The following is a 20,117-nucleotide window of genomic DNA, read 5'->3' on the forward strand; positions in this document are numbered from 1 at the left end:
GATTTTTCATGAATATTTGGGCCACTATTCGCCATATATTTGCAAATTCGAGAAGTCGATATCTCCAGTCATTATTAAAATTTGCGATAAAAATTAGCATTACGAAAATTCACAATCAACACTACTCCTAAAGTCAAAGATATTGCAGCCTTCTCATTGGCCCACCAGCTAGAAGCAGGGAGGGATCATGGGTACTGATTAAAAAAAAAAATCTCGAATATTCGAAATGACGAATATATATCACTATTTTCTAAATATTCGCGCATTCTCGAAGTGCCGATATTCGCGATAAAAATTTGCAATTTGAGTGTTGATCACCAATATTAATCATTAATAAGCTTTATTTCCATAAAACCAAATTAAACTGCCTCGATCTGCCATGGGCATGAAGGATATCACTCGTGCTTCATATACAAGCTTTAGAAAATGTCATTGTACATTTCTGAACTCTATATAGTACTTTTAATAAAATATACAATAAATTATAACACTTGACTTTTACGACCTCTGAACGTGAAAACCGTATTAGGATTCCAGAACAAACAATGGTGGTGCCCAGATTTGTCATAGCTAGTACTCCTAAGTCAAACTTCATAAAGAGGTTAAAGGTAATAATTTAGATCTTCAGTACCCATGTAACACATTTTAATTAATAAGAACTTTGGCACAGCCAGGTAGTCGAATCAAAGGAGCAAGCCAGTCATTGAAATGAAATGATGAAAGACTTTGGAAGAAAAGAAACGGCACAGCGATCCAAAATATTGTACATTCAATTTAATGAAGAATAAATTGGTCTTCTACTGAAGGCGAAAGGTTAAACTTTATGTGTTATGCCTATGGAAAGATATAGACGTGATGGATGTGGATAAAATAAGAGAAAAGAAAGTTACTTTTCTGAATACAAAAACTAGCATCTAGTAATAAAATGTAGCCCAATACAGGAGCAGACATAACGGAAGTATAATAATTATTTATGTTGTCTGTGGTGGCAGTTAAATGTGTCCTAAGATGTATATCTCCTTTTAAATGTATTTATTGTATGCACTTATATAGCACTACTATATTCCGCAGCGCTTTACAGACATTACTGCTTGCTGTCCCCCATGGAGCTCACAATCTAAGTTCTCTATCAGTATGTCTTTGGAGTGTGGGAGGAAACCCACGGAAACACGGTGAGAACATGCAAACTCCACACCGATGTTGTCCTTGGTCAGATTTGAACATAGGACCCCAGGGGGGCAAGGCACGCAATGCTAGCCACTGTGCTGCCCTATAGATATAATTCAGAGCAGGACAAATCCCAGGTGCCATAGCCAATGTTCCTAGAAATTTGGTGTTGGTAACTTTTTGGGTTTGGCCGAGCATGCTTGTGATTACAGTAGGGAGCGAGCTGCTGCCAGAAGATGGTGGCTTCGGCTTATCTTCCCTGAGAACAAAAGGATAAGGCATTGAAATTCAACATGCCTGATCCTTCTTTACCTTGACATCATCTGTCGGGAGAGAATCACAAGGTCTCCATACAGACAAGATGGTCATCCTGTCCAGCAGGCCAACTTTGCTCTACGTTTAGGGCTCTTAACAAGTTAAATTGATGCTGCGCAGTTTCAGAGTTTTTACAGTTTCCATTTTCTACATGTAAGGCTACTTTCACACTAGCGGCAGGACGGATCAGACAGGCTGTTCACCCTGTCGGATCCGTCCTGCCGCTATTTCGCCATGCTGCCGGACCGCTGCTCCGTCCCCATTGACTATAATGGGGACGGGGCAGAGCTCCGGCGCAGCACAGCAGTTTGCAGTGAGAGGCCGTCGGACTAAAAAGTCGGACATGCAGTACTTTTAGTCCGTGCACTGCCGTGCTGCACCAGAGCTCCGCCCCTGTCCCCATTATAGTCAATGGGGATGGAGCGGCGGTTCGGCGGCACGGCGAAATAGCGGCAGGATGGATCCGACAGGGTGAACAGCCTGTCGGATCTGTCCTGCCGCTAGTGTGAAAGTAGCCTTGAAGCAAGCTCTGTAGCCTGTAAGGACTACTCGGAAATAACTGGGGAATTTCAGCTCTGAAGCCTGCAGAACTGTCAATGCAGCTAACACAGGTGCAAGGTATTTACAAAATTACTCAAATATATTAATTTCATATATAAACTCTATAATGTCATTCAAAGATGAGCTTAAAGAGGACCTGTAATGTCTTTTTTAGAAACAACTTGCATCTTCCCCTTGTAAAAACATTCATAGAGTCCCTATTCTTAGGACTCTATGTTGTGTCATTCCTTCATTATTACTGCCAGAAGTTATGAATAAATTATAGAAGTTTGTAATGAAGATCCAGATGGATGTTACCAGTCGGGGGGGTCCCTGCACAGTCTAATACTATCATACCCCTAACTGGTAATACCCTTCTGGACCTTCATTACCGACCGCTGGCAAAACAATCATAATTTCTAGTAGGAATAACAGAGAAATGGCACAGCATATGTTTGCATGAAAAGATGACATCAAATTGCTATTGCATTGTAAATCCAAGTAGTTAGTAAAACAGACATGTCAGGAGAGGTTTAGGTCCTATTTAATCGTTCTGGGTAACATGATCTCCAGAACATGGCCAAAGATGTACTAATAGGTTTAGTGGTAATTAAGGCTAGGTTCACATCAGCGCTCAGCCTTTCCGTTCTCCTACTCCGTTATAGGGGCAGGAAAAACGGAAAGGACGGATTCAGCACATAACTGAGCCGAACGGAGCCTATGGACCCCATAGACTATAATGGGGTCCGTTAGGTTTCCGCCCAGAGGAAGATTTTCTGAAATGGAGATAAAAATCCTGCATGCACTACTTCTGTCTCCGCTCCAAAATCATCTTCTGAGCGTAAACCTAACGGACCCCATTATAGTCTATGGGGGTCTATCGGATCCGTAGGCTCCGTTCGGCTCAGTTATGTGCCGAATCCGTCCTTTCCGTTTTTCCTGCCCCTATAACGGAGTAGGAGAACGGAAAGGCTGGACGCTGATGTGAACAAAGCCTTAATTATAAGAAATCACAGTCAGTTCCATCATTTTCCCCCAAAACAGCATCAAACTGGGTGTAGACATGCAAATGGATTCTGTCTAACCAACCAGGCATCCACCGGAGCACAGCACATTTACAGCTAACCTTAAGAAACACAATGTAACACTAGTCAATCTCTTAGAAAGGATGCTCCTCCTGAGCTGCAGCAGAAAGGACACATCCCTTGATGTAAATCTAACAGAGAATTTGGGACAATGAATGGGGAGATGTCTGGATCCATGGGAGGAACAGGGCTGGGTCTAGGTCTGTTAGGTCTCATACACGCAATCATATCTATTTTGTGGCCCACAAAACACGAGCACCGGCCATGTGCTTCCCATACTTTCCTGTTCCGCACGTCCCACAATTGCAAAAATGCCTATTCTTCTCCACAAAACAGACATGAAAAGGACATGTTCTCTCTTCTTTCTTTTTTTTTTCGGGATGGCGGAACAGACATACGGGTGCAGACAGTACACAGTGTGCAGTTCTCTTTTTTCTTTTTGTGGCCCCATTGAAATGCATGGGTCTGCGGAACGGATGTGAGCTACAAATACGTATATATAACATGAGGTGTTAGAAAAGGATTGTCATGTACTATAAGATGTTGGATTTTCATTTTTTTACATTAATCTTGTGATAACGAAACCGAATGTTAGGAGAATACAGTAATTTGGGCACTCAGGTCAGAATGATCAGGATGATTTCACTTACTGATGTATTACATTGTTTCATGTATTACCGCATTACCCTAGGAGTGCTGCTTTAATAAGCCGCTTGTTGATACGCCGAGCATGACTAACTGGCTGAAAATCTGCAGTCAACCTTAGGCAATCCTAACATCCCATACAAGTTCTACAAGCCAGCTTCCCACATGAAGACCCGGACATCATTTTCTCTTCTCCGCACAGCTCATTCCTTTCTTTTCTGCGGAGGATAACCTCAGCAGCCAGGCAGAGCCCTCACTAATCACGTCTAACACATTTAGACTCAGGAACGGTTTATCAAACATTTGCTGCTGATTAGCGAGGGATTACTGAGGACGCAGCTAAGCCCGGAGCCGCTAGACAGAATGGAAATGTTACTACTGATGTCAACAAAAGGAAAATTGTGCCAAGACCACCAGTACTACTGTGCTGAACTGTCCCAGTCCCACAGATGGCTCAGGCACTACACAGCCCTCCTGATTTTACAAGGATTCAGTTTTAAGGCTCATACACATGAATGTATTTTTTGTCTACATCCGATCCGCTTTTTGGGCACGTAAAATGCAGACTTATTCATTTCAACGGGGCCGCAAATGACTCGGACTGCAAACCCATGTGCTGTCTGCATCCGTATGTCCATTCCGCGGCCCCTCAAAAAAATATAACTATTTTTGTCCGTTTTGTGGATAAGGATAAGACACTTGTGAAGGAGCGGAAAAAAATGGCTGCAGGCTCTCGGCCAGTATCCATGTTTTGCGGATCCGCAATTTACACACCTCAAAAACGACTACTGCAGTGTGCATGAGCCCCTTATACAGGATGTGGCTAAAAGGGTGCATTAGCACGACCACATGTATTTTCTGGTCTGCAAAATACAGATCTGTAAAAAATATGAGCGATATCTGGGTTGCATCTGTATTTTTTGTGGATCCATTATAAGAATGTCTACTCTTGTTCTCAAAATGGAGGGGAATTTTGGAATAGACATACGGATGCGGGCAGCACATGGGGTGCTGGTGTGATGTCCGTTTTTTTAAAATATTTTTGCAAACCCATAAAAATTAATGTCTAAGTGCGATCTGCAAAACAAAATGTGAATTGGATGCAGACCAAAAATACGGTCGTGTGAATGGGGCCCTAAATGAAACAAAGATGAAATAGAGAACGTGTGAGCGATGATTGATTAGTTATGATTCTGACTATATAAGTATGCTTTAATGGAAGTCTGTCACCAGGATAATCACTATTGAAGTAAAGCCATAGACTAATAGCACTTAGTACCTTATTTCTAGATGTGCCCTTCTTTCAGCAATAGATGTTTTTATCCTCTGAAAATCCAGTTTATTTGGTATGCAAATGAGCCAGTAAGGTGCCCAGAGGGGCGTCACTCTTGCAGGAAGGAGCCCAGACAAGCCTCCTGCTAGTGCCCAAGCTTGCCCTCATGCTGGGAGCAGGGAAAAGGGGGGCAGTTATGGCTTGAATGTGAAGTAGGAGGGGTGGGTGGACACATTGTGGCAGGGGCGTTCCTGGGCTCCTTCCTGCAAGAGTGACGCCCCTCTGGGCACCTTACTGGCTCATTTGCATATCAAATAAACTGGATTTTCAGACGATAAAAAAAATCTATTGCTGAAACAAAGGCACATCTAGAAATAAGGTACTAAGTGCTATTAGGCCATGGCTTTACTTCAATAGCGATTATCCTGGTGACAGATTTCCTTTAAATCTTTAAAAACTAGGTCAAAGGATCGATAACAAGTCAGAAAATCAGATCTATGCCTGCTCTAGCATGTGCTTGATTAGAGGGTAGAATATTGTCATACAATATAGTATATAAGAAATTCCCATCTACATGAATGGCCAAAAAGAATATCAGTTAAAGGGCGTTCTAAAGGCCATAATACTGGTATATGCCAACACTGTTTTAGGGCTCATTCACACGACCGTATAAATGAGTCCGCATCCGTTCCGCAATTTTGCGGAATGGGTGCAGACCCATTCATTTGAATGGGGCCGCAAAAGGTGCGGACAGCACACCGTGTACTGTCCGCATCCGTTGTTCCGTTCCGCGGCCCCTCAAAAATATAGAGCATGTCCTATTCTTGACGGCATTGTCTATGAGAGTGGCGGCCATGTGCAATTTGCGGACCAGAAAACACATACGGCCGTCTGAATGAGCCCCTACTGTATAGCAGTCCTATCACTGGGAACAGAGCAGTTCTACAGCACTATGCAATAAAGCAGGGGGAGCGGATTCAGTAATACTTCAGTAATCCTCTGCCCAGTCTGAGGTCAGGAGTCCAGTTGGAGGGCTTACTCTGTGATTGACAGTCTTCCCTACATAAGTGTGCCCACAGAGTTAGGGTACGTTCACATCTGGTACTGCAACCCAGCAAGCTATTCCGGCAGAGAGAGCAGCCTGCCAGATTTCACCAGATCCAGCATTGCTGGATTCTACCATTCATCACCAGATCCCCTTGACTATAATGAAGTCCAGCGATGATCCAGCTGCTTTCCAACGGGCAAAATTTTTTTTGTCCGTCTGACAGTAGGCATCTGGGCCGGATCAGACTGCTGGATAAGCCATGCCGTAGATGTGAGCCTAACCTAAGCTGTCAAGTCACTGGACAGGACCACCCACTGGACTCCTAAGTGCTCAATGAGAAGATTAAATCACCAAGTTACAAGTAAAAACTGAATCTTTCCCACAAAACTATATATCAATCTACTCCCCTTCCTTTAGGCCTCATTCACATTTCCGTTATTCATAGACGTGTGATATCCACATTTTCCGCAGACAGCACACCTACCCCTTGATTTTAATGTGTTTGGTCACAGATCAATAGCTTTTCACTGACATGTAATAATTAAAGTCTATGGGTATGTGTCAAAAACACTAGCATAACACCAATGGCATCCGTGTTTGACCTGTTTTTCACTGATCATGGGTAGGAGACGCTCTGGAAGTAAATTTTCTGTTAAAAACCGATGAAACATGGAGAGCAAAAATATAAACACGGACCAAAGACGGATACTTCACTGACATCTTCATGGATGAAACACAGACAGAATTTTAAATGGACACAGAAATGTGAGTGAGGCTTAAGTGTACCACCACACGTTGAGGTTTCTGGATGCAGTTTTGGAAGCCAAAATTATTCTTGGTTTTGACCTCCAAAAATGCATCCAGAAACCTGAAAGTGTGGCTATACCCTTAAAGGGGTTGTCCAGGCTTTTTCTATGAATGACCTATCCTCAGGATAGGTCATTAATATCAGATCGGTGGGGGTCTGACACCAGGCACCCCGGCTGATCAGCTGCATGAGGAGAGGGTGTACGCAGTGTGCACGTGCCGTCTCTCTTCTCTCTTCCTGTTCACTGCTGTATGTCTTTGGCCTAATATTATTTTTTATGGTCCTGACTGCTGAAGGGTTAATCTTGGGCCAACATGTGTGATACACGTGAGATAAGACCATGATCAGCCTGGGAAACACAGTCCTTGTGTTGCTGCATCTCCCAGGCCGACCTCACTCTCCTGACCGAACTGACGGTATGACAGTAATGTATGATACAGCCAGTCTCTTATCTGGTCAGGGGAGCCAAGGTTGGCCTGGAAATTGTGGCTGACACATGGACTGAGACGTGGATTCCTGGGCCGATCACAGTAGTTTGCATGATCCCTATCACTCATACTGAGCTGCCATAACAGTGTCATCCACAGTGTTCCCATAGTGTCATCCCACAGTGTTCTGCATAACCTGAAGATCACATGACCATAAGTTGATATCAGGGTCGGATTGGCCATAGACCCTACAGGAAATTTTTCCGGGTGGCTGATGTCCAGGGGGCCACTTAAGCCCCCTTAATGGCCGCAGGCCAGGTACATAATGGTCTGATCCTCAATGGCCGCAGGTGCCCTCCTGAACTCAACTGTATTACTGTCCTTATGATGGTGATACAGTTGAATACTGTGGTGAGGGCTGCAGTAGTTTGTGCTGTCCGGTGGTATTGGGTTTTGCTGGGGCAGTATTCTGCGCTGCACTACAGTATTGCAGGCCCTGCTTACTTCGGTTGCCCTGGCCTACTTGTTTTGGCCAGTCTTCTGTTAGTTTGAACCCACCTACAACATGGGGCCAGTTTTAGGTTTCTTTACTGGGCCACTTTAAGCTCCCAATTCGCCCCTGGTTGACATGATACAGTTGTGGAGTCATGGACGGGATCCCGAGTACCTCTGCTTCTATAAAGGCGTCTTTGTGTCGGTATGATAAGACACCATGCGTTCATACAATAATAAACTGCTATAATTATACTAGAAGGATGTACAATTAGTTGTCTTTCCTTCTGGCTCTCGTATTAATATTTTATTGTCTTCTACATACTTTCCCTTATGTGTAATGGAACAATATAAAACCGCACTACATCTTCTCAGCAAGTTCAAGCCGTGCTTTACAGTCAGTACCTGTAATAGCAGGTTACACATTTCATATGTATTTACAGAGACTTGAGTGCGGTTTAACAAGATTTAAGCAATAGATTTAAAAACACATTGGGGGAAATGTATCCAATGTGTAAAGGAAAATTGGCTTAGTTGCCCATAGCAACCAATCAGATTCCACCTTTCTTTTTCCGAGCTCCTACTTAGCCAGTTTTCCTTTACACCAGTTTTGATAAATCTCCCCCATAGATCTGTAATGTTATTAGGGTCATTGTTGATTGGGTAGTTACATTTCTATTTTCATAGATGTCAATGATTGTCGGAGTAACTACCAGGGTTGCAGGCAGAACAGCTGCTACGGGGCCCAATAAATTAAAGGGGCCAATCTCCAATCAGACATAAGGTGCAATTGGGCCTGTTTCCCACTACCGGCAGGCTGTTCCAGCATAAAATTCCAGGAATCAGTCAGACAAAAACAGCTTCGCTCAGAGGTATTTGTCCAGACGCTTCTCGTCATTTGCGGATCACCACCGGACCCCACTATAGTTAGAGGAGCTGGACGGCATTCTGGCAGCGTTGGGCAATGCTGGATCGGCAGACGCAAGTGTGAGACAAGCCTAACTGATAAAAGGTACCATGGAAAATTTTATACAACCTGTGACACAGTGAGGGGTTGTGTCTGGCAAGGCAGGTATTTTCTTCCCTGCATGTGCGGCTGGGCTGGTTTCCAGCCAGGTGAGGTCAAATACCGGACCGGAGTTTAAAGGGAACCTGTCACCAGGATTTTGGGTATAGAGCTGAGGACATGGGTTGCTAGATGGCCGCTAGCACACCTGCAATACCCAGGTGCACGTACAGGACTCATCTCAGGTTAATTTGCATATGTATAAAATTTTTTTTTTTTTTTACACAATAAAAGCACACAGAGCTATGGGGACTGGGTATTGCGGATGTGCTAGCAGCCGTCTAGCAACCCATGGCCTCAGCTCTATACCCAAAATCCCAGTGACAGGTTCCCTTTAAGTGCTGGTTCGGGTTTTGGCAGCACCTGTCTGTCCTTAAATAGGCAGCTGGGCTCAGCAGACATGTCTCTCTTTTTGGGATCTGAGGCTTTGTGTGGTGCTGGAGGGCTGAGAGCCGCATGCTGGGAAAACAGGCCCCTAAAGTCTGCTGTGGACTACTGGAGGCAGAACTGCCAGCAAGGTGACTTGTGTTATATGAACTTTCCATTGTGTGTGAATTAACACAAAGAATGCAAAGTTATGTGCCGTTTTGTGCAATTGCCTCAAGTGTGAATAAACACTGCCGATTTGAGTTAAGAACTTATACTTTCCCTCTGTACTGTGCCCGCTTACCCTATCTACCAGAGCAAAACCCCACAAACCCCATAAGTTTACTATGGAGCCTCAAGGTTCCTTCTGTTTGCATTATTCCTTCTGTGCAGCACTACTTTTTGCATTTTTCCTGTATTGTGACATCATATGTGCCTGATACTTGCACGTGACATCACAGTTTGTATAATTCCAGTGTTGCAGCATCACCAAGTAGATTATTCCTGTACTGTGACATCGTTGTCATTATTATATCTGAGTTGTGACATCACTGTGTGTACGACGCCAGTAATGTGGCATCAATATGTGCACTATGCTGTGACTTCACTGTGCACTGTGTGCATTATCCTTGTACTATGACAAGAATGTGTGCCTTCTAATCATAATCATAAGCTATCCTTAAAGAGGTTATCCGCTGCCACCGCGGATCAAAACATCCAGTGTTGGGAAGGCAGCCAATAGCAGGCCGCGATGTCCCTAGTGTCACACGCGATGCTCGGGAGGCTTGTTCCCATTGCAGCCTGCTATTGGCTGCCCCCCGTCGCCTGGATGTTTTGATCCGCGCGATGGGGGAGATGCAGTGGCTGCAATGCGGGCATAAGGAGCGACGCGGGTGCTGGGGATTGTGGTACGTATAACCTATACGCCCAGGGCATTTTGGGGGGCATCATAGGGGTTGGTTAACCCCTTTAACATGTTGTTGAAAGCAGTCATGGTGGAATAGAGATCCATTCCAAGTTTTGCTGTGTGGCCCCATGGTTACTTGTTACGCCCATGTCAATGATGTCACACAATGATCCCTTGATATAATGATTTCTATTGGGGTTATAATAGGAAAATATGGCAGTCAAGCACTTGAGCCAGCCATCATAAGCTACAAGAATCCTTAGAGCCCAGGTCGAACACATACGTGGGGAGGAAAAAACACTTCTTCATGTTTAGGTCAGCCTTTCATTTGAGGTTCATGAACTTATTTAGTGTATAATAAAAACTTATTATAAAAATACTTTTAATAGTTATACTGTTAGGCCTCATGCACACAAATCTGTTCGTTTCCAGTCTGCAAACCGCGGATCCACAAAATACGGATGCCATCCACATTTTGTTGCAGACCCATTGACTTCAATGAGTCCGTGGTCCACGTTTTGCAGATATATTCTGTCTTTTTGCGGAACATATGTGCATGTGACCAGTCCGAAAAAAGACAGAACATGTCCTATACTTGGCCTCAAAATGCAGACAATGGACCCATTGAAGGTAATGGTTCTACAAAAAATTGTGGATGTGGCACAGACAGTTTCGCAATTTGAAGACTGCAAAATACATACATTTGTAAAGGCCTTATGCGAATAAAGTTAAAGGGGGAGTTTCATGACACAGAAATTCAAAGAATACGAAAGAGATAATGCCTGTGTCATGCACCACCCCCTCGGGCTTGCCCTACACATAACACAAGGTATTGGTTTTGCTCAGTGTTCCTTTAAATCCAATATGACTGCCTATACTGAGTACATAGACACAGGCAGGCCGCATATTCTTTCCGTTCATTTAACAAATGAATTGAAATAAATAAAGTGTAATTATGTTGTCCTGGAAGGATTGAAATCTATTATTATTCTGTTTTACGTGACCGATGTAGTGACTTTAAGTAAATTTGCCATTATTACTCAACCTACCGGAAAAGATATAAAAAAGCCTATAAAACAATACATAAAAAGAAATTCTCTTTTTAAACATTGGCTAGAACAATAGTTCCTTGTACGAATCCTGTGGGACCTCTAAACATGGACGAGGATGTTTTGACTTAAGCCAGGTGGATGGAATACATGATTTCATGTAACTAATGGATAAATAGGCTGTCAGGAGACAGTTTAAAGGGGTTGTGCAGTGTCAGAATATTGATGACCTATCCTGATGATAGGCCATAAATATCAGATCAGCGGGGGTCCAACTCCTGGCACCCCCCGATCAGATGTTTGAGGAAGGCACTGCATTGGTGCGATCACTGCATCCCCTTTAACGCTTACCTGCTCCCCCCATTCAAGTGTAATTACACTCTACAATCAATCTAGAAGACGGTGTGCAGGTAAGCAGTGAAGAGGACACCAGCTGCTAGGTTGGGGTTCCAGGAGTCAGCCCCCTGCCCATCTGATATGGATTGCCTATCCTGAGGATAGATCATCAGTTTCCTGACACTGCACAACCCCTTCAACATGTAGGTACTTTTCTATACAGTTGTTGAAGTTGGATGATGGTGGCATACAAGTTACAACAGATGAACTAACCATTGAGATCACGTGTTTCAGCCAAATGCAAAATCAAGCACACAGCCATGCGATGTCTATAATCAAACACTGGTATTAGTATGAATCATAATGGAGAGCTCAATGACTTTTAAAGGGCACTGTCATAGGATGCCACCTTTGCCACAGGTCAGTTTGAGAACTTTCTGTTCAGCTAGCTGAGGCCCCGGCCAACCGTACCTGATATTATTGTTCAGTGGAAGCGTCTAGGAGTAATACCAACTCAGCCATGGAGAGGTAGGAAACATAAACTCATAGATCGGGGTCGCCATGTGCTGAAGCATGTAGCATGTTAAAATTGCCTATCCTATGTTGCATCATTCACTACAGAATTACAGACTCTGCAAGGGACATCAGCACAAGACCCGCGGGACCTTCATGAAATGGGTTTCTATGGTTGAGCAATCCCAATGCCAAGCATCGGCAGGAGTGATGTAAAGCAAGCAACCACTGGTCTCTGGAACGAGGGGTGAATAGGCCTTAGACCCTACACTGAAATTTCCAGGTGGGCCGATGCCTAGGAGGGCCAACCAAGCTCTCCTCGCAGCCAACAGCCAGGTTCATAACGAACTGATTCTCTCTTACGCACCTGGGCAGCAGCTGCAGGTGCCCTCTTGAATTTTACTGTATCGACGTCCTCAGGAGAGTGATACAGTTGAATACTGTGGGGCAGATGGCAGTATATTGTGCTGTACTGTGGTATTGGGTTCAGCTGGGATGGTATATTGCTCTGCACTATGGTATTGCTGGCCCTGCCTACTTCTGTTGTCCCTGCCTAATTATGTTGCCCTGTCTTCTGTCAATTTTGACCCACCTGCAAAACGGGGCCACTTAAACTATTTTTATCACTTTTAGTTCCCAGGCCATCCCTGTCTACTGTAGAGCAGTAGAAACTTGAAGTGAATCGTGTTTCACTATCAGTCTACTGAAGAAGGCTGTCTAGGGGATTGGTAGAGGAGGGATAATGTTATAATGCCCATATTTCAGGTTTGGGGTTTGTCCCTTATTTCTAGTGAAGGGTGATCCTAATGTTAAAGCTTTAAAATATACTTTAGACAATTGTATGCTTCCAGCATGGTGGCAGGAGTTTGGGGAAGGCCAATTCCTGCTCCACTATGATTCCCTCTCTTGTTCCATAAAGCCAGCACAGAGTCTTGGCCTCAACTCCTTCAACCCACCTTGGGATGAATAGGAATGTTACTTGCGAGCCTGAACTTTTCATCCAATATCAGTGCCTAACCTCAAAAATACTTAGACACAAGCCAGAATCTTGTAGCAAGCTTTCCCAGAAGTGTGTAGACTGTTATGACTGCAAAAGGGAAGCATATTTTTGGAATTAGATATCCAATAGGCAGATGACCAGGTGTCCACATACTTTTCTCCTTATAGTCTGTCTATCTATCTATTGATGCAAGCCCCGGAGGAGCAGAGGATGGGAGATGTAGTGGATCTGGCTGCAGTAATTCAGTGACAATCCTCACACCAATGTTCCCTAGGGTCAGACAGTGACAGCAGGGTGCACTCTTTCTTCCCCAGGGCACAAGCTGATGATAGGGCTCCCATCTGATGGTTGTTGAGGTGCCCTTGGTGTTATGAATATTGTATGGGTGCAAGGCAGGGGATGTAGGAGCTGTGTCCAGCATATGGTGCTGGAGTCAGTAACCAGGCCAGTTGTAGGTAATAGATAAGCTTCTCTTAACTAAAGTGCAGAATGGGAGTTGTAGTACATTCAACAGTATAAAAACACAGTTCCAAACAATTCACAGTGCAAATCTTCCCTTATAGCAATGTATGGATATAAGCAAGGATGGGGATTGTAGTACTCCTTCCTTCTATCTCGCCAAAGTCTCCATGTCTGCAGAATCTAATGCTGGTAATAAGGTTCTTGCAAAACTGTCTGTATTTCCCAGGTTGAGGGGAACAGGATAAAGATACGGCTGGCCAGGAGAGTGTCAAAGTGTGGAAGGGTGTATTAGCAATGCCCCTCTCACTGCAGTAGTATCTCTCAGCCTTAAACAGAAAATACCTTACTGACTTATTCCAGTGCTATGCCTTGCAGATGCTGGACCTTCTAGTTCTTTCTCTCTTTGGAGAACTGTGAAATAGAGATGGATTTCTCTCTGTGGATCCTTCAAAGATAATGGTTCTCTGGGATGTAAGCATAGTCCTCTGAAGAGTATCTATCTATCTATCTATCTATCTATCTATCTATCTATCTATCTATCTATCTATCAATCAATCATATGTTTACTATCTGCTCATTGGAATCAATGGGCTGTCAGAATAACGCATAAATGTACCTCAGTGTGAGGAACAGTTTGTAACCACTCACTGCTCTGCCTAATAAATGAGGGTCCTGACGGGTCTAGAGAGCAGTTCCACCCAAGTCCTGGTGCCTTGGTGGCCTTAACAGCTCGGCTCAGATCATGTAATGCTCTGCCCTCTAGGAAAATGTATTCCAGGAGACATAGTATAGACTCCCATAAAGTGTCGTCTACATCTCCCTTAATCCACCACAGCAGAGCATGCTCTGTATATTCGAACATTCACAGGAAGTCATTAGTCAGCAGTTTTTTGTATTAACGCTTTGGGTGTGAATGGAGGAGAAATAAAGCTGTGTAAAGTAAAATATATAGAGAATTACTCAACAACACATGCAGATTAATATCACAAATGGCCACAGCAAGCAAAGCAATCCATAAATGTGATGAAAAACTGCCAAAACGGTAATTTGGCCATTTAGTCCATCATCTTTTTAAGGCTCACTCACGATGGCTGACAGCAGACTAATGAATCATGTTTCACCGTTGGCCTACTGAAGAACACTATATCGGGGAATGCCTACTGTAAAATTTGGTGGAGGGGAATAATGATATGGGGCAGTGTTTCAGGTTTAGGGTTAGCCTCATATTGGTTTTTCAACCATCATTGGCTGAATCTGGGTGTGTATGGCATAATCGGTCACTCTGTTTTACACTTTTTGTCTTAATTATGTCCCTGGTGTGGCAATTCAGTCTAACATGTTGATTGTGCAATTGATTGGTGGCATTGTGGTCATTCATGGAGTAATGATATCTACCTATCGGCTGTCTACCTATCTATCTAATGATTGATCGATCATCAATCTGTATTTGTAGAAAGCTTAGATTTATTAGCTGACAGATGGAAAAAAAAAAGAAAGAAAGACTGGTCAATCATACATGATATTGGTAAAGAGTGTTGGACTGGGTTTCTTTGGGTCCACCAGAGGTGCCCAACCTCTGTATCAATAATAATGTCTAATACGTTTTGAATCAAAATAATAGACCCTAGTGACAAATCATTGACTTCAAAGGCAACTCCAAAAGGAATTTTTCTCCTGCATTTTTGGGTCCATTCTGGCTCTGGAAAATGGACCTACCAATGGATCCTCTGGTAGGTCAATCCAACCATGTTGGAAAGTACTGGCCAAAAAAATTCCAACAGATCCAAATTTTGATAGATTATCTAGCAGCAATAGGTAATTTAAATTAGGCATGCGATATGTGACCAAATGATGGTCAATTAACCCCAGAAATAGTCAAAATCTACGCAGGGTTACATTTATATCTCATGTTTATGACCAGGTTTCAGTCTTATTTGGATACCAAAACCATCTTTAATAACAGAGAACATTAAATAGGCTTTCCGGGAGTAGGATATTGGTGACCTATCCTCAATATATGATCAATGGGAGTCTGCAAGAGGCTGCAGCACTCTGGTGAGCACTGCAGCCTCCTTACAGCTTAGCACAGTGCCATACATTGTCTAGTGGTTGTTCTTGGTATTGCAGCTCAGGCCTATTCACTTGAATGGAACTGGGTTACACATAGCCATGTAACTGATGAGCGTGACATCGCTGGCCTTCAGATGAGACCACAGCCCCCACAGTGGTAGCACTGACTATTTCTCTACAACTAGTAACACTCAGACGGACCCTCAATGCAGACTGCTGGTAGTTCATACATAAATTTCTGGTAGAAATAATAAAGGAATGGCATAACATAGCACTATATGAAAAAATACTCCAGAATTGTTATTTCATAGGGAAAGCAATTAATTACTAAAGCAGACATATAGAATTATGGAAGGGTCCCCACACTCTAGAACCCCCTCTATTAGCCAGAGTGAAGGGGCGCTGCCAATGAGCATCTCTCATTCTGGCTGAATGCCTGCCATGCAGTACTACTTTTCCCATTTATACGTGCACATCTCTGTAAGGATTCATGACATGTCCTGTTCCTCTATAACAATGTGGGCCGAACGCTTACGCAATGCATATTAGTGCGTGCACTATGAATTTGATGTTTCAGCATTACCCTTGAAAAGACAATGGCCGATACAAGGTTTGGCATAATTGTGTATGCATAAACATGGATTTCCATCTTATACCTGAGTAATGATAAAGTAAGGGCTGCTGCCATAGTTAAGTACAAGAATGCCACCTCCGCACAAGGGTGCACCTAGCCTTTCTGCTGCTTGAGGCGAAAAATTAAACAGCGCCCCCCCCCTCCCATGCCAATTTCTTAACCTAACCCCTTTGCCACAATGAAAGCACTTATTATTGCCCATGACCCTTCCGCTGCCCTCCTCTTGCCCCTATCTGGTGCTGCCTGAGGCGATCGCCTCACCTGGCCTCACTGGTGGTGCACTGCTGCCTCCACATGACAGCAGACATTTCCTGCTGACCTTAAACTCGGAAGACAAGTCTGCGAATATATTCACTGGGATGAATGAAATAATGGATAATCGTTGGAAGTGACTTCACCCTACATAGCGAATGCAGGCTTATTCAACTCCTATCTTTGACACCTCGAAGCCGCCTTTTACACACAAGCACCGCACACAATAAAAATAAAGTAAGTCCTAATCTTCGCCAAGCAATTGCAATCATTACTTGTCTTTTCTAAGCCTTCAGAGGAGATTTGGATTACATGACTCAGGGTTTACTGCAAGCCAACGAGATAACTGACTGAAACTAGACCAATTACACTCTGTTATCACTATAGGAAGAACACAAGCACAACTTCTGGACTGCTCCAACCAGAAGTCAGCGCTCAGCTTGTGCTACAGCTGCAGCAATCTTTAACTTGACATTTAATGCGTGAAATACAGTACAAAAAAAAAAAACGTGGCAGTTCCAGATCCCATCAAAACCTCCAGAGAAAAAAGGTTTTTCTTCCACTAGAAGAGCAAACTCCTGAATGGAAACCCCATTATAGTCAGTGGGTCTGCTCAGTGCCATTTAATGAAGTTATTCCCATTATCCCGTACCGGAGCAGAACAATGAAAATGGATAGCGCTGGTGCGAACCCACGTAATGCAACCAAAGCCATTGAAAGTCAAGATCATATGAGCATCTGTACATCATCGACGAAATCCGTTCTAAAATTCTAGATTTACACCTGGCACCTATACAAAGCACAATCTATATGTATTGTGGCTTGATACATCAGTGCAGGTTTAGCAAAGCAAAGTTTCTCCGATGTTTCTTTGGCGGAGTGCATCTTACCTAGGACTGCAGATAAAACCTGCTGCTTGAGAGTGATCACAATGCAGTCCTAAAGCGTTCAATGACCATTTTAACACTGCTACATCAGCAGGTATTCACAAACCACGGCTTTGATTTTAACCGATTTCCAGAATTTGATCCCATTCATTCATTTTTTTTTTTTTTTACTCTTACCGTTAAACAGTTAACAGTTCACTGCCAAAGAAACTGGGTGTGATGAGTGTTTAATATGCAGCTATCTATGAACTGGAGATCAGGCTCTCTTATACGGAAAATGCAGCTGTAAAGCGTATCCAAACCTATTGTGCTCCCTGAGATTTGCCGTTAAATAGACGGAGGATTTCCTGTCAATCCTGAAGAAGACTTTAGTTTCCAGCTGCAGCGGTGGCACCATAGACTGCAGTGGAGCAAGGCAGAACCTGCCAGTGCACTGGGACCCAAAGATCTACTGTCTCCTCATCCTCAAGAAAGAGTCACCCCGGAGGATAATCAATGGGGGCAAATGACATTTATATTAGGCGGATCTGCGTTAAAAAAAAAAATGTGATTTACCTTTCTGTGTCCAACTCTTTATCCATATAATCCAGAGAAGCCCCAATGACAAAGTAGTGGAATGAGGCAAACTTCTAGGAGGTATCTCAGTCCAGCCCCTTCAGCCTGCTTTCAAGAGCCTGCTGAAATCCTCACAAGAATAATAGCAGAACATGCAGCCCTATACAACAGACTTATGATTTCAGCACTGCCGCTTCCCAGTCCAAACAGCCAGGCATACACTACCATGCAGCTTCTGCTACTGACTCCTGTCCCTCCCCTACAGCCAGCCCTCCCCTGCCGCAGCAGCTGATCCACAGAAGAAGCCTACCCCTCCTTTTCCTTCCCTTCCACTCCCCAGCCAAAGGGTTGAGGCTGTAGGATATGTCTTTGGAGATCTGCCAATTCTGAGCAGTTAAATTATTTCTCCAGTCCTTGAGAAGTCAACCACTGTTTTCAAGCATTTTTTTTTCTTAATACAGAGGAAATGAACTTTTTTTCTTATGTCGGGACATTTTATTATATTTCTTAGTTTGTTGTATTATTAGCAATTAATTTGTTATATAGTTTGTGTCCATTATTTATACAGAAGTGGTGCACTGAGGGGGCACTGACAATAGGAGTTATTTACAAAGACAGTATTTTTTATGTCGGTCTTTGTTTCCCCCCCCCTACATGCTCCTCGTCATACTCCAGCAGTCCCAAGTGCCTGGAGTAACAACTACTCCTGCCCCTGCTGCAGTAGTTGTTACTCCTCTTTTACACCTATTTTACTCCCAAGTAGAAGGAGTAAAAGCCTTTGTGTGACAAAATAAGACCTCTTTTAGAATTCAAAAAGCCGCAAAAATGGTCTTGCGAATATTTTACGTCAAAATCTGTAAATTGTATATAATACACCAAGAATTTATGCGATCATTCCGATCAGTAATGAAAAGAGCATTGAAGTGTATGTCTCACTTCAGCAAATGGCATTTATCATGTAGACAAAGTTAAAGGGGTTCTCCAGGCTTTTAATATTGATGACTTATCCTCAGGGTAGGTCATCAATATCAGATCGGTGGGGTCCGACACCCAGCACCCCCACCAATCAGCTGTATGAAGGGAAAGTGCGTGCCGTCTCCCTTGTTTCTTCCTTCTTGTCCCTGCTATGTCTATGGAGAGCAAGAAGAGAGAAGGGAAATGGCACGTGCGCACTGCGCGCCTCCCCTTCATACAGCTGGTGGGCAGGGGGTGCCGGGTGTCGGACCCGCACTGATCTAATATTGCTGACCTATCCTGAGGATAGATCATCAATATAAAAAGCCTGGAAAACTCCTTTAATACAAGGCACTTACTGATGTATTGTGATTGTCCATATTGCCTCCTTTGCTGGCTAGATTTATTTTTCCATCATATTATACACTGCTTGTTTCCATGGTTACGACCACCGTGCAATTCAGCAGTAGTGGTCATGCTAGCACACTATAGGAAAAGACGGCAGCCTCTCTGGTGGCAGGACGGTATTTTTTCCTATAATGTGTCAGCGCGACCACCGATGCGGTATTGCAGGGTGGTCGTAAACCCTGGATATAAGCAGTGTATAATGTGATAGAAAAATTAATCAAGCCAGCAAAGGAGGCAAAATGGTCAATCACAATGCATTAGTTAATGCCTTGTATTAACTTTCTCTACATGATAAATGCCAATTGCTGAAGTGAGAGAATGTTTCAGTTGTGAGATCCTGGCTGTTAATGGGGTTGTCTGGGTTCAGAGCTGAACCTGAATATATCCCCCTCTGATATGAGCATTGGAACATTTAATGCTCCAATGCTCTCCTTTGCCCTGCACTGAATAACACTGGTCAAAAGCATTTTTTGGAGACCGGGTGATGTACCTGGCTCTCCATAGGAACTTCTAGGCAGAGTCTTCAGCCTAGCAGTGAGCCCGGTGATGTCACCAGCACTAATAGGCCGGCTTTAATGCTGCCCTAGCCTGTAAAACGGCTAGGGCAGCGCTAAAGCCCACCCATCAGATGTCACTAGGAACACTACTAGGCAGAAGCCTCTGCCTAGCAGTGTAATAATATAAACAAAAAAGCTCTTGAAATGCTCCGATGCTCATATCAGAGGGGCCGGAAGGGTGAAGATGGGGATATGTCTGGGTTCACCTCTGAGCCCGGACAACCCCTTTAATACACATTAGTGCTCTGGTGACCCCAAATCCGGATATCTAATGAAGAGTAAAACTGTGTTTGTGCCTCA

General features: G+C 43.7%; 1 protein-coding gene across 4 annotated transcripts in view; it reads right to left on the bottom strand.

Annotated features, from left to right (window-relative positions):
* PLEKHG1 (pleckstrin homology and RhoGEF domain containing G1) overlaps positions 1-18,119 on the bottom strand; it is a 301,195-nt gene extending 283,076 nt beyond the window's left edge. For all 4 annotated transcript variants that reach the window (XM_044290718.1, XM_044290717.1, XM_044290715.1 and 1 more), the window contains exon 1: positions 17,899-18,119. The gene's annotated coding sequence lies outside the window, so the exon portion shown is untranslated. The remainder of the gene's footprint in view (positions 1-17,898) is intronic.
* Between the last annotated feature and the right edge of the window lie 1,998 nt (positions 18,120-20,117).

This window comes from Bufo gargarizans, chromosome 4, assembly GCF_014858855.1.
Source record: "Bufo gargarizans isolate SCDJY-AF-19 chromosome 4, ASM1485885v1, whole genome shotgun sequence".
NCBI classification, from domain to species: domain Eukaryota; kingdom Metazoa; phylum Chordata; class Amphibia; order Anura; family Bufonidae; genus Bufo; species Bufo gargarizans.